Source organism: Pan troglodytes, chromosome 4 (assembly GCF_028858775.2).
Source record: "Pan troglodytes isolate AG18354 chromosome 4, NHGRI_mPanTro3-v2.0_pri, whole genome shotgun sequence".
Taxonomy (NCBI): Eukaryota; Metazoa; Chordata; class Mammalia; order Primates; family Hominidae; genus Pan; species Pan troglodytes.
In genome coordinates this window covers 48,057,879-48,082,846 of record NC_072402.2, presented here as the reverse complement: position 1 = coordinate 48,082,846, position 24,968 = coordinate 48,057,879, and the positions used below count along the sequence as shown (strand labels likewise).

At 39.0% G+C, this 24,968-nt stretch overlaps 1 pseudogene; it reads left to right on the top strand.

Annotated features, from left to right (window-relative positions):
- Positions 1–4,094: 4,094 nt before the first annotated feature.
- Positions 4,095–4,764, top strand: LOC100613810 (peptidyl-prolyl cis-trans isomerase A-like; annotated as a pseudogene).
- The last annotated feature ends 20,204 nt before the right edge of the window (positions 4,765–24,968 follow it).

Genomic DNA, 24,968 nt, shown 5'->3' with positions numbered 1-24,968 from the left:
AAGCATGAATATTGCTTGGATTCTGAACACTCTGAATCTTCACCAAGAGAAGAAACAAAATGCCGTGGCAAAACGGTAGGAGTTGTCTTTGGTTCTCCTTTAGCTCCAGTCCATTTCTTGACATAAACTCCCTCCATCCTTGCAGACCTACCCCCCATTTGGTATCTATTGACCTTCATTGTGCCCTAAGCTGCCTTCCCCTCCCCTTTTCTTGAGAATTTTACATATTTTGCCTTTCCACGTTGAACTATGTATATCCCCTTCCTCGTCGGCGCTCCCCACCATAATTGTGCTGTTGTATTTCATCCATAAGACAGACACTCTGCCCTATTCCAGCTCTTAAACCCTAGTGTGCTTCAGAATCACTGGAGATGCTTATTAAACTCCTGGGCCACTCGTCCTGTGTCTCTGAATCAGGAAAGCTGGGCCAGGGCCTAGGAATCTGCATTTTAACAGAAGGTACCCTCCCCTGCTCCAGGTGATTCTGACTTGGTAAGGAGACCACTCTTTGAGCAACCCCACAGTCTGCTGTAGGAGAGCAGCCCTGCTTTTTGGACAGGAGACCTGGGTTTAGTTCCAGTGATGCCCTCCACCAGTCCTGTGGCTTTGGGGAAGTCACTTCAACTCCCTGGGCTTCTATTTCCTCATCTAAATCCTGGAGAAGCTGGGAGATACGTTACACTGGAGACCTAAACTCCCTTGCCCCATGGCCTTCCCTTCTTTCCTGGCTGGAAAACCCCAAATCTGGATGGCTCTACACTCTGCCTTCTCTTTCCTGCACCCAGGCTACTAAATGTGCTGAGAGAAAGTCACAGGCCTAGGCCAATGGTGCTGCTCAGACTAGCTTTCAACATCATGCAAAGGATCATGGCCCTCCTCCTGTCAGCAACCTCTCTCCTACATTACCAAATGCTCTTCTTTCTCCTCAAATGTCAGGCCCAGCCTTTCCTCCTGCATCTTAACATGTGAACTTACCTTTCAACCTACAGTGAAAGTAGAAGCCACAACAGGAAATCCCTTAACTTCCTACCACACACCTGCAAATGCACCGGCTTCCATACCTGTCCTTTCCTGCTTCCTTCTATTGCATTGTCTCTCCTCTGGGATATATCATTTTTATCTCAGATGCTCTGGATCTTGCTCTTTCAGGTTCCTCTGTCTCTCCTGTATCTTCCACCCCTTCCCCTCTTCAGTTATATTCCTACCACCCAGAGATTTGTGCTGTTAACATATTGATATAATCCTTTCAGGTTTTTAAAAAATATGTGTAAGAGTACATTTTATTATACCTCATTGGAATTTTTATCAATTAAAGTTCAAAATGAAGTCGGGGGAGCAGAGTTACTATGTTATAGGACTTATAGGAATTCGGCCTTACAATTGTGGGAGGAGAGAAATGAAGGCCCAAGACGAGAAAATTGGAGGAAGAGAGCAGTCATTTTCAGTCATCTGAGAAGCCAAGCGTTTCCTCCTGGATTATCCAGGTGGGTCCAATGTGACAACAAGCGTCCTTATAAGAGGGAGGCAGAAGGATGTGACTACACTAGTAGGAAATGTGATGACAACTGGAGCCACGTGAGGGTGGGGACCTGAGCCAACACATGCAGGTGGCCTCCACAACTTAGAAAAAGCAAGGGAATGAATTCTCCCCTAGAGCCTCCAGAAGATACCAACCCTGCTGACACCTTGCCGTTAGCCCAGAGAAACTGATTTCAGACATCTGGACTCCAGAACTGTAAGAAAATAAGTTTGCATTGTTTTAAGCCACTAAGTTTGTGGTAATTTGTTGTAAGAGGCCTAGGAAACAAATGCACATATCCAGACACAAAGGGAGACCACCAAGGGAGCATCTCTGGAGAAGTCTGTTGAAAGCTGCTGCCTCTGTAGTTATGTGCTCTAGGGATCTGCAGGCAGCTGGTGCTGGGCCTGGGACCACTGTTGGTTGGTCAGCGGGCTAGAAACAAGAGGACCTGGACACAGAGTGGAGAACTGGACCCCACTAGACACTCCTTTGTCTGTCCTTACTGCATCTGACTGTTAATACCTGCAGAAAGCAATGGCCACTTTGTCACCTCTAAATTTCACACAAGCTCCTCTTGAGCCAGCTTTAGCCCATATAGGGAACAGAACTCTGGGACCTATAGTTTCCACCTTAACCAAGTTGACACAGCACATTCCAATATAGGATCGTATGGTTTTATTGGTTTCCCAACATACTGAACATTATGGTAAGAGCAGTTTGCTATATCGTGGGATATTCTTCCAAACTAATTTAGAAGAAATTCTGATGAACCATTATTTATTTAACTTTCCTTCTATTATTGTTAACTCAGGATGTTTTCTGTTTTTCTCTATCACAGACAGTGCTGCAGCAACTCTCTGTGCATACAAATATTTGTCAGTATCTCTGACATTTCCTGGGAATGGATTCCTAGAAAGGAGATTACTAAATTAAAGGAAGTGAATTTCTATGGAGCTTGATGATTCCTGCCAAACTGCTTTCCAGAAGTGATGTATCAGTTTTCATTCCTATTAACATTGGGCTCAGGCCAGCATTGAATATTATATTTTAAATCTTTTCAAAGAGACATTTCTTGACTATCTCTGATACTGGTGATCATTACTGGCTCAGGAATTGGATGTAAAGTGAGCTAGCTGGACTGGTGACACCTTCCCTTTACCTCCATGGGTTCCTACACCTTCAGAAGCTGCACCCTTGATGAAAGGGGACAACATGTTCTGGTGAGGAATCTAGCATCCTTCAGTCAAGAGCTTGGGGGAAGTATGTTGCTTAAAAATTAAATACATCCTGAGTAAACACGTTACGCACAAGAAAAAGTACTGTTCCTATATCAGAAATATAGAAACGGAAATAGAAAGCAAGTGACTTTCCCAGGTATAGCTAGCAAGTCCCTAGCAGGGTCACACTTAGCATTTACTTTCCTAAAATTTTCCATCATGATTTAAGACATTTCAAAGCATCTATATTGTGCCAAAAATTAGATTCTGCATCACACATAGGAAAGCACAATTTTTGGCTTATTTCTTAAATACTAAATCACATTAATTGGCTGTTTCCCATTGCAAATATTTGAATTAATAAGGATCTTTTTATCACACGTAATTTTAAATGATCTTTTAGATTTTCAGCTTTGCTGCAACACAGATGGAACTAAAACAAAATTGTATAATGCTGAAGTGACCCAAGGAGAAAACCTCTCACATAATTTTGTGCAGAGAGTGAGTAAGCAGTCTATGCCACATCTTTCCCAAATTTATATTTTAGCTGAAATGTAATGGTTAGACAGATAGTCAGTAATTGGTACAGTGAGAAGAGAAATTAGTTCTGACTTATCTTCTCTACAAACTGCAAAGTGTATTTTTATATACAATTTCAGAATGATAATAAAATGATCTAGTTTCCATTTATCAAAATGAGCGATGCTGAATGTCTGATGACTGGCTTGCTTTCTGAAATCTTATTTTAGAGTTATCAGACTGTCTGAGATCTTTGGGAAACTTCTGCATTAAGTGAGCCAATTGGCAAATAAACATCTACTTAACATGTACAAAACTATACAAGGCTGAGATACAGAGGATGTGGCAGAGATGATCAGTGGTTATCTCAGAATGGTCTCTGAACCAGCAGCATCAGCAGCACCTTGGAACTGATCAGAAATGCTTACCTTACACATATTGGATCAGAAACTCTATGGAGAGGCTGGGCAGTTGTGTTTTAACAAGCCCCATGATGTACGCTAAAGTTATCTAAGAACTCTGATCCCAAGAAACAACTTAAAACACACACACACACACACAGGAGTCAGCTCTGGAAAAGAGGAAATATTGTGTCATTAGCATATCAGAAAATTTGAAGAAGCCCTGAAAGAGCAAAGCTGATGTGTTCACATTCGCAGAGGAAACCATAGCCCAAATAATGTAGAAAAAAATATATTAGTAAGGGAATGAGAACGTTTTAGGAGGAACTCCAGAATAGGAGAATACTAAAAATGGCAGGGGCAAAAAAAGAAAAAAAAATCAAAGAAATAATATAAGAAAAATTCCCAGCGGAAGCCACAGCCGCCGGGAGCCCTGTACTCTCAGCCATGGTGAATCCCACCGTGTTCTTCCACATTCCAGTGGACAGCGAGCCCTTGGGCCGCGTCTCCTTCAAGCTGTTAGCAGACAAGTTTCCAAAGACAGCAGAAAACTTTCGTGCTCTGAGCACTGGAGAGAAAGGATTTGGTTATAAGTGTTCTTGCCTTCACAGAATTATTCCAGGGTTTATATGTCAGGGTGATGGCTTCACACGCCATAATGGCACTGGTGGCAAGTCCGTCTACGGGGAGAAATTTGATGATGAGAACTTCATTCTAAAGCATACAGGTCCTGGCATCTTGTCCCTGGCAAATGCTGGACCCAACACAAACGGCTCCCAGTTTTTCATCTGCACTGCCAAGACTGGGTGGTTGGATGGCACGCATGTGGTCTTTGGCAAGGCGAAAGAAGGCATAAATATTCTGGAGGCCATGGAGTGCTTGGGTCCAGGAATGGAAAGACCAGCAAGAAGATCACCATTTCTGACTGTGGACAACTCTAATAAATTTGACTTGTGTTTTATCTTAACCACCAGACCATTCCTTCTGTAGCTCAGGAGAGCAGCCCTCCACCCCATTTGCTCGCAGTATCCTAGAATCTTTGTGCTCTTGCTGCAGTTCCCTTTGGGTTCCATGTTTTCCTTGTTCCCTTCCATGACTAGCTGGATTGCAGAGTTGAATTAAGTTTATGATTATGAAATAAAAACTAAATAACAAAAAGAAAGAAAAATTCCCAGAGCTGAACAATGACACGTTTTCAGATTAACAGTTCCCACAAAATGCTAAGCAGGTTGGAATAGACACATCTTGATGAAATATCAGACACTAAGGATGAAGAGAAAGTTTCTAGAGAGAGAGGAGAAAAAAGAGGTTACTTAAACAGGAGAATCAGTTTGGCATCAGAATTCTCATCAGAAACGCTGAAGACTAAGAGGCACTAAGGAATCACTTCAAAAATTTATGAAAAATATTTTGAAAAAAGTATTGGGTTCCTGGGAAAACTAACATTCAAGTTAGAGGGCAACAAGAAAATGACAGTTTTAAGCGCAAGAAAGTCTTGTTGCATTAAAGAATTTATGAAGGGGTTAAAGTTTAAAAATATTGAGCCAGTTGGGAAACAGTATTTTAGTTTGAGAGAAAGAAATATTTGGATTTCTGTCAGAATAATTCCCAAGAGAACATTTAAGAAAATTACACATTTTAAAAAACAAAAGCAAGAATAAAAGAGAGAGAGAGAAAGAGGAAGAGGAAGGAAGGAGGGAAAGGGAGGGAGGGAGGAAGGAAGGAAAGGGAACGAAAGGGAAGGAAAGAAGGAAGGGAAGGAAGGAGGGAGGAAGGAAGGAGGAGAGGAAGGAGGGAGGGAGGAAGGAAAGGAGGAAAGGGAAGGGAAGGAAGGAGGGGGAGGGGGCAGGAGGGAGAGCGGGAGGAGAAAAGGGAGGGAGAGAGGAGAAAAAGGGAGGGAGGGAGGAAGGAAGGAAGGAGGAGAGGAAGGAGGGAGGGAGGAAAGGAAGGAGGGAGGGAGGGAGTGAGGAAGGAAAGGAGGAAAGGGAAGGGAAGGAAGGAGGGGGAGGGGGCAGGAGGGAGAGCGGGAGGAGAAAAGGGAGGGAGAGAGGAGAAAAGGGAGGGAGGGAGGGAGGAAGGAAGGAAGGAAGGAAGGAAAGGGAACAAAAGGGAAGGAAAGAAGGAAGGGAAGGAGGGAGGAAGGAGGGAGGGAGGAAAGGAAGGAGGGAGGGAGGGAGTGAGGAAGGAAAGGAGGAAAGGGAAGGAAAGAAGGAAGGGAAGGGGGGGCAGGAGGGAGGGAGCAGAAAAGGGAGGGAGGGAGGAGAAAAGGGAGGGAGGGAGGGAGGGAGGGAGGAAGGAAGGAAGGAAGGAAAATTTAGGAACAAGTTCAGATTTAGCAGCTTAGTTAAGTGGCAGAGAAAAGCTATTACCCTCTCATATCCATTTAGTGGCTTATGTGAAATGAACTGGTTTTGAAGTCCAGTTTCTTCCACTTGGAATTTTGGGTTTTACATGCACAGCAAGTGTGGCTAGTACTGCATCCTTGTCCTCCCTTCCATGGCAAGGGCAAAGGGCAAAAAACAGATGGACTTCCCTAAAGATTCATCATTGTCACCAGAAGAATAGCTGGGTTTCCTATAAGAGACTAGATGCCGTCTTCCTTCATTTATGCAACTGGGGGACAGGAAAGGTATTGTTTGTCCTGTGCATCAGTAGAGCACTGGTTTCCTTGCATACCCATATAGAACAGCTGGTTGTACTCACTTTGTCTCCCTTATTCCAGCATACAGAGAGTGTACAACTCAGCCATTCAGTGACAGTAGTTTTTTGACCCTGAAATATGTAAACAGAAGGATGGTCCAAAGGAATCACGAAGTAATCCTCTCATAAAAGTAGTAACAGCTAGCTTTGTGTACAGACAGATTTCACATAATTCTGATGCAAGCTTCACAAACAGTCCCATGAGGTGAGAAAGAAACATAATCATTATATATTTTTTTACAGAAGAATGATTTTAGGCTCAGAGGATTAAATAAAACATTCAAGAACATGCAGCAAGTTAGTCAGTCTGTCTCACTTAGTGAGGACTTTCTGTGTGTCAGAACTTGCTGTTCTGAACACGTCTTTTAAAGAGGGAGGTAAGTCCCTCAATGGGGAATTTATTGGCTAGCAGAGGCAGATGGGTGGTAAACATGTAAGGACATTAGCCATAAAGATAACTTTAGATATGGGAGATTGCCATGAAGAGGATAAAGTAAGTCAAGTCACAGGGGATGACTTGAGCTGCGGTGGGAGAGGGGCTGCTGCTTCAGCGTGGGTGGAGTTGGGGAAATTCTCTGGATTGAGACCTGAATGTTGAGAGGAAGGCATAAGAGGATTGGAGAAAGAGCAACCCTTGCAGAGGAACAAACCCCTTGAGACAGCAATGAACTTGGCATGTACAAGGGGTACAAAAACAGACCAGTGTAGCTGGAACGCAGTGAACAAAGACAAGGCTGGTAGGAGACAGGGTCCAAGAGGTAGGAAGAAGCCAATCATGTAGAACTTTGTGAGCCATGATAAGGAGTTTCGGTTCGGGTTTTATTCTAAGTGTAATGAGAAGTTTTGTTTATTTGTTTTCTTAAACATCTTTACTAAGGTATATTTTTACATCATAAAATTCAACTGTTTTGAGTGTGCAATTCAATGATTTTTATAATTGAATTAATTAATTTATAATTATAATTATATATTAATTAATTATAATTCAGGAGAGCAACCATCAACATAAATCAGTTTTAGAACATTCTTATTCTTCCAATAAGATCCCTCAGCCCACTGACAGTTATTCCTTTTTCCATGCAACTGCTAATCTACATTCTGCCTCTCTAAATTTGTCTTTTCTGGTCATTTCTATAAATAGAATCATACAATATGTGGACTCTGGTGCCTGGCTTCTTTCACCAGGCATAATGTTTTTGAGGTTAGGTAGGATATGTTAGTAGTCTGCTGTTTTTTATTGCTGAACAGTGTTCCATTGTATGGATATGCCACAATTTGTTTATCCATTTATCTGTTGTTGAACAGGTAGGTTGTTTCCAGTTTTTGACTGTTGTGAATAATGAATGCTGCTATGAACAGTTGTGTACAAGTCTTTATGTGGACATGTTTTCTTTCATTCCTCTTGAATACATACCTATAAGTGGAATTGCTGGGCTATATACGAATTTCAGACATTGCCAAACTGTTTTCCGAAGTGACTGCACCATTTTATATTCTCACCAGGAATGTACGAAGCTTCTCATTTCTCAACTCACCAACATTTTTTGTTGTCTGTCTTATTTATGGTAACCATTCTAGTGGGTATGCAACTATATCTCATTGTGGACTGAATTTGCATTTCCTTAATAGTCGACTAATGATGTTGATCATCTTTTCACATCCTCCATTACCAATGGAAGAATTGTAAGCAAGGGAAAAGATATGATATGATTTGTGCTTTGAAGACTAATCTGGTTACTAAATGGCAAGTAGACTATGGGCAGTTGGCCAGTTAGGAGATGATTGCTATAATGCAGAGGGAGATAATAGTGTCTTAGACTTGGGTTATAATAATGGAAGTGAAGAGAAGGAGTTTGAATAGAGATACATTATGAAGGTAGAGACAGTGGAAGTGGCTGAGGGATTGGATATGGGATGTGGGGAAGAGTGGTATTTAGGCAAACAACTGGGTAGGTAGTGGTGCCATTTTTTTGCCAAGGGGAAGCCTGATGGAGGAGTAAATATGGTGGTGATACTGGGGAGTTGGTCCTAAACAATACCTATTTTGATCACACTACATTTTTGGCATCTATTAGACATCCAAGAGGAAATGTTGAATATGTAATCAGGAGCTCAGGGGAGAGTTCTGAGCGAGAGATAGAAATTTGAGTCATCAGCATATAGAGGGAATTTAAAGCTTTAGGACCCAGGGAGAGTGTGTGGATAAAAGAGAATGGAGTGGAGAATGAAACCCCAGAGGCATTTTGAAAAAGTTGCTTATGGAGATCAGAGGGTAAGGAGGAAAATTTGAAAATTAGGATTGAGGTAAAGTTACGCTAAGGGAAGCATCAAGAAATATGTTCATTGACTGTACTGTCCATGACGTAGCCACTAACCCATGTGGTTCAGTGAGCACTTGAAATGTGGCTTGTTGAATTGAGATGTAAGTACAAAATACATATTGAATTTGGAATACTTAGACAAAAACAGAAAAGTAAAGTCTCAGTAATAATTGTTGAAATGATATTTTAGATATACTGGGTTCAATAAACTGTTATTAAAATTAATTTCACCTATTTGTGCTTTTAAAAATGTGGATACTAGAACATTTAAAATTGCATATGTGGCTCATATTAGATATATATTTTTGGGGGGCAGTGCTAGTCTATAATGTTCTACCCACAGTCTCATCCTGGTTTTCCAGAAATGTGACTGTGGCACTTAAAGGCCTGTGTAGGAACTTGAATTTATATAAGAATTCTGTATTTCCCCCCTTCTCACTACTGCACTTGACTATTAAAAAATTTTTTTTAAATAATTCTGTAGATATTTGCTACAAAGCTTTCTTAAGGTGCTACTAGGCATAGATGACATCCACAACCTAAAAGAAGAGTGTCAGTGTCTTGGGTATTTTGAGTATGTGTTTACATTGTGCAGACAGAGCAATATTTTAGCAAAGACAAGGCCACATGGATCATTTGATCTTTGTTGAGCTGGGAAACTGCAGTTAAAATGGAGATACTGGCCGGGCGTGGTGGTTCACACCTGTAATCCCAGCACTTTGGGAGGGCGAGGTGGGTGGATCACCTGAGGTCAGGAGTTCGACACCAGCCTGGCCAACATGGTGAATCCCCATCTCTACTAAAAATACAAAAATTAGCTGGGTGTGGTGGTACACACCTGTAATCCCAGCTACTCGGGAGGCTGAGTCATGAGAATCACTTGAACCTGGGAGGTGGAGGTTGTAGTTAGCCGAGATTGCACCATTGCATTCCAGCCTGGGCAAAAAGAGTGAAACTCCGTCTCAAAAAAAAAAAAAAAAAAAATGGAGATACCATATCCTTGATATTTGTAAGACTAACATGTCCTTGCTGGCTACAAAAAAGTTCAATCAAATAAATTCTTTCATCCATCTGGTTAAATACAACTTGATTACATGAAGAGAAACTTAATTGTTTAATAAGGTCACCATATGAATTAGAAATGATTTTTTTTCTTTTCTTTATCATCTTTGAGATTCTTTACATACAATAAAAATCAGTTTTTCATCAAGTTCTTGTCCTATTGCTATTATGGCAAGAGTTTCCCTTTAGAAATAAGAAGAATTCCCTTTGGCTGGAAATCATAGAGGCAAACTGTGCAGATATAAGGTGGTGAGACTTCTTCACTCTCTTCCCTCGCCCCAGTGAATGAGGTCATTTGAATAAAGTAATTCCCTCAAAGGGGTAGAGTTACACTGTTTTTGTGTTTTACATGACAGATGATTGGGCAGATTTCATGCATAACCCCGCGGGAGATTTTGCAGTCACAATATAGAAATTTCTCTAGTGCTTCTGATTAAAATACAGAATCAAGAGCTATAGTAACAGCTCATCCATTCAGTTCAATGGAGGATTGGAGGCTGAGTTTTGCATAGAGTTTTGTATGAGTTTTGTGTAGGCTGAGGTTGTTAGAAAATGGGAGCTAGGGCCGGGCACAGTGGCTCACACCTATAATCTCACCACTTTGGGAGGCCAAGGCAGAAGGATTGCTTGAGCCCTCGAGTTCAAGACCAGATTGGGCAACATAGTGAGACCCTGTTTCTACAAAAAATATTTAAAAATTAGCTGGTTATGGTGGCACACACCTGTAGTCTCAGCTATATGGGAGGCTGAAGCAGGAAGCTCACCTGAGCCCAGGAGGTCAAGGCTGCAGTAATCTGTGATTGTGCCATTGCACTCCAGCCTTGGTGACAGAGCGAGACCCTGTCTCAAAAAAAAAAAGAAAAAAGTGAAAAAAAAAGAGTGTTAGAAAATATTATTAATCTGTCATATTGATCCAGGTTTCCAGGTGGTCATTTCTATAAGGCTAGATCCTGCCTGTCCTACATGTGGAAGTTCTCTGAGATTTTACAGTACCTTCCTCAGACAAACTTTTGGAAGAAGTATGACTTTTCTGGATGTAGAATACAAAAATTGTTCATTTACTGCTTTGGTTCCATGTATGATGACCTTTTCCATTTTAGTTTTCTGTAGCCCTTTTAGAGTTCTACTTTCTGTTAATATTTGTAACTGCTCTTAATATTCTATTATTTTGTGTGTTATATAAACACAGTTAACATAAGGAGGAGAGAGTTCAAATTTCTATCACTTAATTTTTGAAGATCTTGAAAAGAGATGGTTCTTTTATTTAGTTCAGGACTGAAGGTAGGGGGTTTTTAAAAACATGCTGCTGGGCTCCTGAGAGTAAGCCTTATGTCAGCAACCCCTTTATATGTTCGATACATTTTAAGGGGAAGAGAGATCATTAAAGAAAGAAAGTGGTCATACTCTTCAACTCTATAGTCCTGGGAACCAGCCACAGGAATAATAGTGTTCCAGCCAGAGTAATCAGAGCAGATATGGCTAATAGATTTCAACCTGACTTGAAATAATAAATGATTGATAGGAGCTGCCTGCAGCACAGCTGTGTTAGAAAGGATTTTGAGGCCACATCTGGGTTCATAGGACAAAGTGTGATTAATGATGTCTGCCATGGTTGTGAGAGGAGGTAGTGGTGGTAGCCATGCCATGTATTTTTAATCCCTGAATGATAATCTTTGATGAACAGAACTGTTCATCCATGAGGTTTCCAGATTGCAGTCGGAAGATTATGGGCATATTCGGACAGCATGGAGACAAGATGCTAGTTCTATTTGGGCTGATTTTATTCAACTTGTAGTCAGAATGATTTCCTGACTTGCCAGAGCCAGTAAATTGGAGAATAAAGTATGTAATATCTGTATTCCCACTGCTTGGCTTAAACTTAAACACAGGACCATAATGCATCCCAATACAGGCGCAAATAGGGTGTTACACAGAAAATGGGATATTAGGCTGTTTGAATTATCATTTTAATAAAAATCTTGTGTTCTAGAAGGTAGGGATGGATTTCTTTTTACTTGCCTTATTTTATGCTTTGTTTAGTCAACACATGGAAATGTAAAGAAGAGAGTAATATTTACCCATAATGCCTCTGCCAGAGATAAATATTGCTAATATTTTGGTGTGGAACCTTCTAGAGTCTTTGCTATGTATATGTTTAAATCTGTTGGGATTATATCATAGATCCTGTTTATAGCCTAAAGTTTTCATTTAACGGAATTTAGACTTCCTTCTAAGTTAATAAATATGACTGCATTATAGTATTTAATGGATCAATAATACCATCACTTTGATGAATACCCTTGTATATAAATATTGTGCACTAATTACTTCCTTAGCATAATTTTCTAGAAAAGCATTTGCTAGGTCAAATTTATAAATTTTTGTTTTTATTTTAAGGGCTTTGATACTGTCTTCCAAAAAAGCATTAGCAATATACTTGATAATTCTTGAAGAGTATGACATAAAAAGCCCAATGCATTTGCTAAGATTGCTACTCTGAGAGGAAAAGACAGCCCGAGCTGCCCCATCCACACACCCACACAGTCTCTTTCTCTACTCGATGATGTTATATATCTCGATTGTAGAGACCGTAATAATTCACAACTGCAGCAGCCAATTCAGAAGCAGGTATGTGCACTTGGAGCCTATGGAGTGGAATTGGATAAGATCACAGCGGGTTGCTCGATTCTACAGACCAAGCATAGTTCCAGCTGTCCCAAGACTGCTGAGCTTTCCCAAGGAACCAAGCAATTCTGCCTTGTACTTCCTAGGACTTGCTGGGCTCATGCAGACAGATTATGCAGATCCCCTGCTTCCTTCTATTGATTAATCTTTGAGGTTACCTGCAAGCCTGTGGAGTTTGAGAGGCTGGGGAATGGAGAGCTGAAGTCTAGAGGAAGACTGGGCTTCAATTTCCTGGGAGCGCTTCCCCTCAAAATGAACATTCTAAGGAGGGTGGAGTTAGTGACCTCCTTCAAGGAAGGCTCCCACTGTCAGTGGGTCAGTTTTATTTTATCCAAATGTCTTTTCTTTTCTTTCTTTCTTTTTTATTTGTATAAATTTAAAGGGTACAAGTACAGTTTATTCCTCCTGAGATGTATCTATCTTTATCCCATTCCATCATTTTATTTTGCCTTTGTCATTTGTGGCATCTGAACAAGTGTTCAGTGTTGCATATAAATATAAAAATAAATGACTCATACATCATAGTTAACAGTATCTATAAAAAGAAGGAAATTAAACCTTAAATAATCTATGCCTATACAATTTAGGGGAAAAAGTTGTTAACTGTTTCATTTTCAAATAATAGAATCAGTATTTTGTGATTCTAGCTTCAGAGATTTCATTCTCCCTATAAATTGTTGTGTTGGTACCTTTTTAAAACTAGTAACCAGAGCAACTAGAGCTATCTCTGCACATTGGAATGAAGAGTGAGCTAGAAGGCATGATAGAAGACTGTGAGCTCATGATTTGCAGGGCGAGTTTCCAAACACACCCAGCCTGGAATGAACAGTCATTATCAGTGGTAACGGAGTTTAGTTTCTGACCTAGAAAATCCACTGTGGAAACACACACACACACACACACACATACACACACACACACAGACACACACACACACACCCTTCCCAAGATACTAGATAAAGAGGGCAAATTTTCAAATTCCATTTGTTTTCTTTTTTCTTTCTTTTCTTTTTTTTTGAGACGGAGTCTAGCTCTGTCACCCAGGCTGGAGTGCAGTGGTGCGATCTTGGCTCACTGAAAACTTCCCCTCTTGGGTTCAAGTGATTCTCATGCCTCAGCTTCCCAAGTACTGGGATTACAAGTGCCTGCCACCATGCCTGGCTAATTTTTGTATTTTTAGTAGAGATAGGGTTTTGCCATGTTGACCAGGCTGGTCTCGAACTCCTGACCTCAAGTGATCCACCTGCCTCAGCCTCCTAAAGTGGTGGGATTACAGGCATGAGCCACCGTGCCTGGCCCCATTTATTTTCTAAAAACAAATTTAAAAACTTCTAATTTCTTATTATCAGGCTATAAATAGATTTGATTCCTTTCCTAATATGTGTGGACTATGCAATTTTGTTTGGAATTGTGCCGTTTAACTTGACTTCTTTTTACAAACATTTTTTAGTTTCATTAAATATTTTTCAAAAATATGACTTTTAATGACTGTATAGTTTTCCACAAAATAGATATCAGATTAATTTGACCAATTTCCAAATTATTTCTTTTTTATTATAATAAATTCTATAATAAACATCTGTATACATAAATCTTTCTATGCATTTCTGATTCTTTTCTTAGGATAAAAATTATAATTGAGCCAGTCTGAAGAATTTTATCCCATTTATATTTTAACTTATTTTTAAAAATTGAGATTATATTGTATATATAGACTGTCACTCAGATTTTTCGCTTGGCAAGCTGTGGGCATTGTTCCATGTCATGAAATATTTATTGAAAACATGATGGTCTGTTTTAGGGGCCACATGATATGTACCTTTTGAATATACCATTATTGATCCTTTTTTAAAGCCATTTTCCTACTATTGAATAATCCAGTTGTTTCTACTTTTTTGATATTATAAATATTGCCATTGTGGACATCCTTGCACATGTACTTTATTTCATTAAGAAAACGTTCTGTCACAGAGCTTCAACAATTACTGGCACATGGCCATGTGTTTTGCCTATAACTTCCAAATCTCCATTTCCCAGTGGATTATTTTGAAGAAAATAGCCCAGGACATTTTTGTTTCATAAAGTACAATAGGAAAGTGATCATTTGGGGGCAGATAACAGCATTACGGGGTCTTTTTGTTGGACATATCTGAAGTTTTTAACTCGGTAATTTCTTAGAAAAGTCTTAGAAGATTCAGAAGAAGTAGAAAACAACATTGTTAAAAAATGTGATTTTCAAGCAAACACATTGTTCTTAATTTTATATTAGTAAATTTTAGGTTTTGCCCGATTGTCTGAAAAAAAAGGGGTCATCATTAGGATATTCTGGCCAAAGACTGAGATAGAGAAAGTAATTGCTGCCCTTCCTAAATAAGCAAATGTTACCTTCTGAATATCCATAAATGGTAAAAAGAGACAATGCTAAATATAACTAGAAGACATATTTACTTTATAAATTGTGTAAAATGTTCTGTAATTTCACTTAATGCTTTTAGTGCTGCATGTAGGAAGAAAGAGAGGAAATGTGTGGTTCATAGGAGGAGAAAAACTGTTCATTATGATTCTCTAGAAATGCAGTAACAGGCTTTTTAGAGTGTGATGTATCATGTACCCACCCACTCTGAGCTGTGTGAGGGAAACTAAAACTATAAACACATCCCTAAAATATTTAAGTACGTCAGAGATCAGGTATCAGTAACAGACACTCCCCATCCTTAGAATCCAGCCATATTATCGCTGCACAGAAAATTGTCAGCCTCTTTCTCACCCACACTCTCCAGCTTCCTCACAGAAGCTCCTTCCCTAGTTAGTCAACAAATATGTATTCATTACTCACAGATGATCCAACAAGATGTTAGGTCTTGCTTTTAAATCTTTCCATTCACAATACTATTAGATCAAAATTATTTTTTCCAAACATAGGACCAATATTTCCTTAGTTCCGTTTTTGAAACCATCTGTTTGCTTCCTCTTTTTTTCCCTCACTAACTTTAAGCCCTTTGGTCTCTCTTTGAAGCAGTCATATTCAGCCTTCTTTTCTTCTCTTGTTTTCTTTAGTAGCTTTTTGTTTTCTTATTTATCCCACCATTTTTTTTTTATTTTCAACATTATTTTCCCAACTTTGTTCTATTTTTGGGCTGCCACCTAAGATTTGATTGACTCTTATCTTATCAACCGCTCTCCCTTTACATCCTGGTAAAAAAAAAAAAAAAAAAAAAAAAAAAAAAAAAGCAAAATAAAAACAATAAAAACTACTGTCAAGGCCAAACATTCACCCCTAAAATTATTGCCTTGCTTTTCTGCTAGTGGAAAGTTAGCCCTACTAAGGTAAACTTATTTTATATATCTTTATTAAAAATCATAAGTTCTAACTAGAAAAGGTAACTTTGGAAAAGCTTTGCTTTGTAACCCCAGACCATTTGGAAAGCAATTTTACATACAAAATCGTGATTCAGGATTGATTGCTCAAAACAGAATCAGAGACTTGAAGAGATGGTAAGAATTTCTAGTTTAGGGAAGAGAAATGTCCTAGGATACTCATGATGTAATTGCAAAGGAAATATCAATTTCCACCAAGATTTGTAGAAATTTGGAAAGTGGGTGGGGAGGGAGAGGAACAAGGATGTGTTTTAAAAAGAAGAGACCTACAGGAGAATTGCTTTATCAATAGCCTAGAAAAATAAGTGGTTGCAGGAATGTTCCATAATCAGAAATAGACAGAGATGTATCAATAAAGGAAAGTGATCCAGAAATTTAAGATTTGATTCTTAGGAGGATAAAGGGTAAGTTAATCCTATTTAAACTCAGGATAAACCCAGGATTAAATTAAGCAGTGATTAATAACAAGGATTATGAGAAAGGAAGATGCAATTGTATCAAGTATCTGACATTTCTTTAAATCATATCCTAATTATATGTCCTATTTAAACAGAGCAATTAGTAATACTAATAAATATTTGTGCTTGTCTGTTTTAATAAAGAATTTTACTTTCACGGACAGAAGCACAATTACAGGGGAAAACATACTGATCTTTCTCACTTAATAATGCTTATGGGATATCATTTCCGGGAGCAACAAAACCATAACCACCACTAACAATATGGCAGCTAACACTATTTATAGTTTAAATGTTTATAGTCCAAGTCCTAGTGATGGAATAGAGTTCTTTAAGAATTGACCTTATTAATAAGTAAGTTGCCTTTTTCCTAACAAATAATCATCAGCAAACATTTTAAATTATATAATTTGATCACTTATTATGTGCCTAACCAATGTACTTGTATAATACCTTTGAAATACTATCTAATGTATTTTTTGGTTCCTGTAAAGTCTTAGTTGCCCTGTTTCCTCCCCATTGTATCAAAGGTATTTATTGTCTAAGAAATGTTGTATACTGTCTAGAATAAAGCAAGTTTTACGTTAAAGAAAGTTTTCAAAGTCCAAAGCAAAGAAAATAGGAGTGGGAGTTCAGGAAGAGAATGTGTGGAGTGTTCTAATTATTATTATTGCATAACAAATCACCCTCAAACTTAGTAACTTAAAACAACCATTCAGTTTGCTTATGATTTGGGAGTCAGGAATTTGGGAAGGGCTTGCTGGAGGGATCCTGAGATACTGATGAGGGCTTCAGTCGTCAGAAGGCCTGACTGGGCTGAATGTCCAGGGCATCTTCCTCCTTGAAAAGCGATTATACTAGCGCTCACCTGGGCTCACCAGAGTGTCTACATGTGGTCTCTCCAGCATGGTAGTCTCAGGGTGTTTGGACTTCTTCTATGGTGCCTAGCTTCCCCTAGAGCAACATTCCAAGAAAAACAGGTGGAAGCTACATGGCCACTTATGACAGGACCTTCCAACTTATGCAGCAATCCTTCTTTTGGTTAAGAGCATTCCATTAACTAATAGAGCATTCTATTGGTTAACAGGAAATCCCTAAAGTCAACCCATATTTAAGCAGAGAGGACCTAAATCCCACCTTTCAGTGGGAGGCATATCAAATAATTGGAGGACATGTTTAAACTGCCCCCTAAGGGACTGGATCTTAGTTCAGTTTTGTCAGATCTATAGACTTCGAGTAGTTGTCAAATTGTTATGGTGGAGAGAAAGGCTGAACAGGATTCTAAGTATATAGACACTTATGGGAGAGAGACTGGAATAGAGTCCAGTGAATAATCTAGTTGGCAAGAGTGCAAGGTTTGTGGAGAGAGGTCGAGAAAGTGAACCTGAAAAGATTGTGGGAATTTGCATGCTAGGCTAAGAATTTTGGTATTTACCTTATTATCAGTGGGTAGCCCTTGACACACAGGAGAGTGGCATGATCAAGGCAGTGTTTCCAAAAGATTGATCTGGCATGGAGGTACAAGATCATTGGAAGAGCCAGACTATAAGAAGGGAAGTCATTTATAAGGCTGTTGGAGTAATCTTAGAGTGATGGGGCTTACTTGAGTCAAAGAAATGGAATTTGACATGAGAAAGAAAGGATGATTGGAGAGTTATGGGAAGGAAAAGTCAACAGACTTGATGACTGATTGGTTATGGAGAAAATCTTGCCAACTGGAGAGTTAGTTGCATCCTATGGAGGCAACATGATGTAGCTCAGGTTTCCTGTGTGGGCAGCAATGTGAAGAATTCTTCAACTCTTGAGGAGGTAGCTCCTGTTCCTACACGAGACATCAGATTAAATAAGTACAATTAATCTTCATCCAAGCAATATAATATGTAAGATCATGGTTTTAAATTAGAAACTGCAATAGGTCACCGTAATTGTGAATTTCTTCATATTTTTATTTATAAAAAGCACTCAAGAAAACATAATAATAACATTGAGAACAATAGCAACCAACAATTGAACTTCATACTATCTGGAATTTCACCCTATTCAAGAAGAGCTCTTGGCTTTCCCTGTTGGTAATCCATATTTCCATTGGTATGAACAGGCTAAGAATGGATACCACTCACTGTTTTTATTTATGGTCCATTCTACAGCTTTGAAATTAAGTTGACATTGGGTGTTAGCAGATATTCATTACCTTTCTAAAATGCCACTTAAAACACTGATTGCTTGGGGAGTGGGTGGCAAAGGAGAAATCTCATACTCAGATGGTTGATCCCATTCATAAAAGGCTACATTTAGAAATTCTCCTGTATTTACGGTGTACACTGTTACTTCTGCTAGTGGGCCAGGCTGACTCTCCTGGGCTTCTTTGCATCTTTTCTGTTTTAAAATAATCTTTATCTTGTTTCTGGAGTAAAGCTTTTGTGTTCTGTAAAATATTATGCATGTTGACAGCAAGACACAAATAATGAACCATCTAAAGCAACATTCCAGCTAGCTAACACAATTTGAGAGGCTGATTTATACTAGAATTTTCAAAAAAAGCACAACAAATGAAAAGGAGGGAAGAAACAACCCACTAGAAATGAAAAAAATAAGATATAAACAAATCTTTCTTCACAAAGAACATCCCACGTATGGAAGCCTGTGAGATTCAGAAATTACTCAGTCCTAGAAGTTGTGAGCCAAGTCTTCTCTGAGGTGCTTTTCTTTCCCCGAAAAGAAGTCATACCAGGTATATAGAGAGAGATCTATAATGCCCTTCTGTTGGGGAAATGAAAGCACTTTCAAAACAATCTCATAACATTGTGATGGAGAAAATGATGGCAGGTTTTATATTACCCCATCATACAGGTGATGGAGGCCCTGATAAATGGAGTCAGTGGCAAAGTCACAAATAGCAGCCAGGCCTTCTGATGTACAGCTAAGACTTCAGCAGTTAAATGAAAAATATGTTCCTGGTTTGCTCAGCCCTTTGTCATCTTTCAGACAGAACCTTTCTCATTGGTTTTAACCTTTGTTCATTCCGGCACAGACATGCATTCCCCCCACTGCCAGGAGACAGGGCTCTTGACTCTAATTTTAAATTTGAATCTTATATTACAAAATTATATCACAAATAATAAATGCTAAGATCAAACATCAAAAATATAGTTGGAGAGTCAAACTCATAAAAGCAGAAAGTAAAATGTTGGTTGCCTGGGGCTAAGGGGAGGGGAGATGGGAAGTTGCTGTTCAATGTGTATTGTTTCAGTTATATGAAAGAGTTCTAGATATCTGCTGTAAAACATTGTGCCTGTAGTTAATGATAATGTTCTGTAAACAAAAATTTGTTAAGAGGCTGATTTCATGTCATGTAAGTTTTTTAACCCCAATTAAAAAAATATAATTGGAATATACCCCTGCCCCAACAATAATAGCTTTATGACCATATGACCATAAACTGACCTACTACAACTTTGGGGAGTGCAGTGATACTTTACCATTTGGGGAGTTATACACGCCTTTTGAATCTGATAAAAGCTGTGCATGATCTCCCCAGAAAGATACACATCCACAGTTACACAGGCTCCTGAAGCCACTTCCATGGTTCCATGAAAATCTTGGCTAAGAACCCAATATAGAAGGGAGAGCATGGACTTGAGAGAGACCTTGGATTAAATCTTTGCCCCATCTTACTGTGTGACTTTGAGAAAAACTATTTAATTTCTCAGCACTCATTTTTCTACTTGTAAAATGGGAATTGTGCCCTTGAAGTGGGGTTATTGAGGAGATTAAATACATAATGCACATAAAGCATTTAGTACAGTGTCTAGCATATAGAATGTGTTTAGTACGTGATAATTCTTTTCCCTGATGAGATGTTTAGTGGAGAAATGACTCTAATGTTTGGAGCAGGCATGCTGAAGCTGATGCTCAGGCCCACATCTACCTGATGGCTGAAAACATTATGCTAGGGGCAGATTGGTACAATTAATCACGGGTTGGAGCCTTTTAAAGTCAAATCATTTTGGTTTACCCTGTTAGCCAAATCTTTTAATACTCCTTCTACATTATGATGGTTCCCCGTGGTGTGAATCCCATCTTCCCAAGATAGCATGCAAAGCTCCCACATTTCTCAGTTTCTTTGCCGCCAGGGTGCAGTCATGTGACTTGGGTTCTGCTAATCAGATGAACATACAGAGATGCAGATACAGAAGTGATGCATATGAGGAAGCAGGTGGGGTGCAGGACATCAATTCTCCAGGCACAGATGGTGGGAAAGCCAACATGGTTTTGGAATCGTGAGGAACAGCCATTTCCTTCCCTGCCAGTTCTGCATTGAGGTTCTGCGGACTGTGGAAGCTCACTCCAGAGCCTGTTTCTTCACTTTTTCCAAAGACTCAGTTAGCGTTCTAATGTCTTCTAGTAATCCACTTCCTATTTAAACCAAATAGAATAGATTCCATGATTGGCAATTAAGAACCCTGACTTTCATAATGCTGATGTCCCACTATTTCATTTTATCTTCCTCCTGCCACAATTCCCTTGTTAATTCTGCAACAAGAATAAGTGTAATAAGGGATCCTGATATTCTTACATGAGTGAAATTTACATAAGAATGGGGCTTTCTATAAACAAGGGGCATAGACTCTTCCCACCTTGATTAGTGTCCTGAGTGATGTCTTTGGGATGCCTGCAAGAAGAATTTTGCAGCTTTAGTCTCGAGAACTCCTTAAGTGTTCCTTCCACCCTATTCACCATATTCATGCAAGCATTGCTTCTTAATTTGGATGTCTTAGGAAGGCAAATAGTTGCAAAGAAACTACTATGAGCATGACAGAATAATAGTGGTTTGAATGGAAGCGTTCTATGCAATTATTATTTTTATTAAAATGAAGGACTATTCAGGAATGAGGCCACTTTACTAAACAGATGATTTTTTCCTCCTAAAATATTATGGGTTCATTTGATCAGCCTATACAATGCTTAAACTTTTTTTTTTTCGATGAACACAGACTTTTAATAAAGCTGGTTTAAAGTCGCATGGTGGCAATGTTCTCAATTCATTCAATAAGTATTTATCATGAACTACCATATGCCAGATATTGTGCTAGGTGCTAGCGCAAATAAGATGCTGAATCAGTAAGATGCAGTAAGCTCTCTTGCCCTCAAGACTCTTGTAACCTAGTAGGAAGACAGACAGACAACTCCAACATAGTGTGGTGCTAGGATCTGTTTCTTCCAGAACTGGAAATGGTCTTTTTTTCTGCCAGGGCACTCTTTTTTTTTTTTAAGTAGTTTAACCTCCAGTAAGAGGGATTTCTTCTTATACCTGAAATGTTAATAAGATTGCTAAAATTTGGTGGAAACAGCACTCTTATCAAGGTCAGGAATACATCATTAAGTTTAGTATCATTAATAGCTTTTGGATTGCATTCAGATGTCTTATTTCTACCTGGACTGGGTGGAAATACAGGTCACACACCTGTATTTCTTAGGGTTCCTTGGTGGCAAGCAACTGCTGACTTTAGCTAATTCAATCAGAAGGAAGTTTAATGGTAGTTCAGAAAATGAAAGGAAAAGCTGGAGAGTAAGACTTGGGAAAGTACTGGAACCGTAGCCGCTCTGGATCTGGTTAATGGGAACTGATTGATAGTCTTGTCCAGATACCACTGATCTTGTGTTATTCTTCTTAAGATTCAAAGTCCAAAGATAGCCCAATCCTGGGTTGACAAGGTTGAGACTGCTCAGAAGGAAATATGTAATTCCTTAAAAATAAACTGGGATGTTCTCACCAAAAGAAAGCAGAATGGATATAGGCAGCCAGATTCCAAATATGTCTACCATTATGTTTATGCTTTGAGTATGAGATTCTCATGTTGCTATCCATGGACATTTTCCTGGGTGGAGATTGGCTTTGAACAGTGATGTTGCTACTTACAATGTTGTTCTCGACCCAAGCTTGGCCACTTGGTTAAGGCAAGATAGGAAAAAAAATTATTTTCCTTGTGTAAGGAGAAAGGAGGAAGGGAGGAATGGGGTCACTGAGGGCTGAAGTGTAGTTCTCAACCTTGGCTACCATCAGCATTACCGAGGGACTTTTGCATTTTAATTATTTATTTTAAACTAATTTTAGACTTTAGAAAAGTTGTAAAAAAAAAAAAACCGAAAGAGTCCCTAGTACCCTTTTACTAGGAGTACCCTAGTCCCTGTTACCCTGCTTCTCCTAGTAACATAATTATAATAACAATATAGTTATCAAGAACAGGCAATTAGCATTGGTACAATATTATTTAGTAAACTACGGATTTTTCACCATTTTTTTTCCTCATGTACTTTTTTTTTTATTCCAGGATCTTACCCAAGATCCCAAATTGTATTTAGGTGTTACTTTTTAGTTCCTGAAACGGTTCATCACACTTTAATTATCTTTCACAACCCTGATACTTCTGAAGAGTAAGAACAGTCATTCTGTACGATGCCCCTCAATTTGGGTTGGCTGTGTTTTCTCATGATTGAAGTTATGCATTTTTGTCAAGAATACCACAAAGGTGAGGTTGCGCATTATAGCAAGGGGCTCAGGATGTTGATATGTATTAATAGTGATGTTTCTATGGTTAAGTTGCTGTTTCCTAAGGTTTTCATTGTAAAGTGACTATCTTTGTATTGGTAAGTATGTTAGGGGAAGGATTTTAAGTCTATGCAAATCCTTTTCTTCTCAGACTTTTGCCCACAAATTTTGATGTACATTTTTGGGTCCTGTCAACCCAAAACAGTGATTGCTGTGGTGTTCTCCTAATGGTGGTTCTCTATTTCCCTGTTTTCTATGTTTATTAATTGGACCTCTATTGTGAGGAAGAGCTGTCTCTGCTCCTCTGCTTACTTTTAAATTTATTTCATTATTTATTTATATGAGTGTGGACTCATGGATATTTATTTTAGTCTATGACTTAAAACCCAATGCTATCATTATTTGTTATTATAATTTGAATTTATTATTCAAATTGCTCCAGCTTTGGCCATTGAGAGCTCCCTTAGACTGGCATCTGCTTTCTTTCAGTAAGATCCCATCTTTTGTTGAGCATTTCCTTAATTTGTGCACCATGAATTATTCAAGGATTATCTTGTATTTTACCTGCTTCAGCCCTAAAATCAGCCACTTCCCACCTGGGGAAGTCGTTAAATCCTAGTGTCCATACCCCAGTCCAAGTCAATCAAATCAGAAGAGCTTAGGGGTGGGACCCAGGTGTAGATAGTTTTAAAAGTTCCACAGGTGATTCTAATGCGCAGCTGAGTTTAATAATCACTGGACTAGAGTGGTACTCTGCTAACGTTAATGTGTCTATGAAGCCCCTGGGAATCTTATTAAGCCTGATTGAGTAGGTCTGGGGCAGGGACCAAGAGTCTGCATTTCTAACAAGCTCCCACATCTGCTCATTGGCAGATCACACACTGAGAAAAAAGGGGCTAGAAGATGGTATTTCTTCAAGTACCAAAAGCCTTAAAAAGTATTCCCAGGGTTGCAAAGTGGCTTGTGGCTGCAGAGAAACTCACTATTTGCTAGCTAACTATTCAGCATTATTTTATTTTCTAATTAGTTGGCATTAGTGGTAGAAAGAACTACTTGCCATATAGCTAAGATAGTCAAGGAGATTGCTCTAAGAATTGAAAATAGAAAATGACTCAGAAAGCAAACCTCCTTAATGAATAAAAGCTAGTAAATGTATTTGCCTGTCTTCTATTTCCTCAACAGGCAAAAAGTACTGAATACATCTTTTGGAAAAATGAAAAGTGATAAAAGAACATTTCATGCTGAAAGCATAGCAAGAAAATCCCAGATGTGAGTATCCATTTTGGAAAGACAAATGCAAAAGATTGGAGTCTTCTGTGGGAAATAGGTCACCATTTTGTATTTTGTTTAAACAGAATCCTCAAGGGAACATCATCCTCAGTTCTTTTTGTGTATTAGCTCAGATTTTCCAGCTGTTTTTAGAGCATGCATATTCCTGTCCAGCTGCTAAGCTGTCTTTGTCTCCTCAAGGTGGTTGGTCTCTAGGAGAATAAGAAACAGGTCCAACAAGGTGCAGTCAAGATCATTCCAACCACCTTCTTTCTATAGAGCCAGGCACATTTGTCCCATAAAATGTCTCTTTGATCTCCAAATTAGGCTCATCTTCAGTAATACTCAAGGCTCAGAATACTTGATACTTCTTTGGGGTAGTCCTTTAAAAATACAGATTCCCAGATCTTTGGGTGGAGCCAGGAAGCCAGCATCTCCCACTCCCCTGGTCATCTGACGCAAGTGTTCCACATACAACACATTCAGAAACTTTGATCAGAGAAATCAGATCAGCAGCATACTCCTCTTTGGTCCATCACAGGCTTGTTTCAATTCGCTAACTTAGCTTAGTTTCCCATCCTTCTCAACACCTAGGTCAGAGAACCCAACAGCGGCAATTCACATTATTCCTCTTCCTCCCCTGTTCTTTTTGACTATCATTTAAAAATCCTTTGACTTATCTTCTGGAGCTTTGTATAGTAACACTCGTTCCTTTCCTTAGATACAAACAAAAGCTTGAGAGGCTCCACAGGCTTTTCCTCCTGGCTGGATGATCAGAAACTTCCATGGTCTGTATCATGCTACACCCTCGGGTATAAATCAGAAACCCCAATCTAGCGCATCTCAATAGACACCTTTTGATAGATGCTTACTTTGTCTTGAAATT